Consider the following 803-nt stretch of genomic DNA (forward strand, 5'->3'; position numbering starts at 1 on the left):
CTTTTCTTAGAATAATTCCTTTATGCTTTTGATTTTATTCTGTGCGTATTTATTATTTTTAAAACTTGTTTCACGGTAGCAATAAAGTCGGCAATCGGCCAAAAACTGTACAACAAATAACATAAAATTACTGCTTAGAGGATTTCTCTGTGCACGTCGTGTCGATAGATAGATTTCTTTTTTCTATAAAACAATCCGAATGCTTTTTTTTATATGCGATAATTGTTGTTGTTGTTTTGCAGACAAAAAGTACACAATAAGAAAAATGCACAAGAACATAACAACCACTTTCTGATACTAGAAAGACGCTGGTCAAAGCGTGATCGATGCAGACAACTATAGCCGGGTTGTTTGGTTCGTTGGTTTGGTCGTTGGATCGTTTTGGAGTGAATTTTGCACAATTCTATCATTCAAGCAAACACACAAAGCTAAGATTCATTTTTTGTTGTAATGTTTAGTTTAGTTTAGTTAGTAGCATCAAATATTCGGTAGCCAAAGAAATTTTCTTATTCGTTTTGTTTTTTCTCTTTTTTCATTTAATTTGATTGGCAGTTCACTTGCATTTCAGAATTGTTTATATGTTTGCTACGTATAAGTTATGATCACGTGTATGCCCGCGTTCTAAACAACTTTACACATCGGATTTTCAAAACTAACTGACAAAACTGAATGCTTACTGGTGTAAAACAACAAGCTTTCGTACAATACCACACAATTTTTTTTTTTTTTTTTTTTTACATACATGTATACTTACTCTTGTTAGAGAGTTCGCAAATACACACTATATATATATATATATATAT

Source organism: Glossina fuscipes, unplaced genomic scaffold (genome assembly GCF_014805625.2).
Source record: "Glossina fuscipes isolate IAEA_lab_2018 unplaced genomic scaffold, Yale_Gfus_2 2, whole genome shotgun sequence".
NCBI classification, from domain to species: domain Eukaryota; kingdom Metazoa; phylum Arthropoda; class Insecta; order Diptera; family Glossinidae; genus Glossina; species Glossina fuscipes.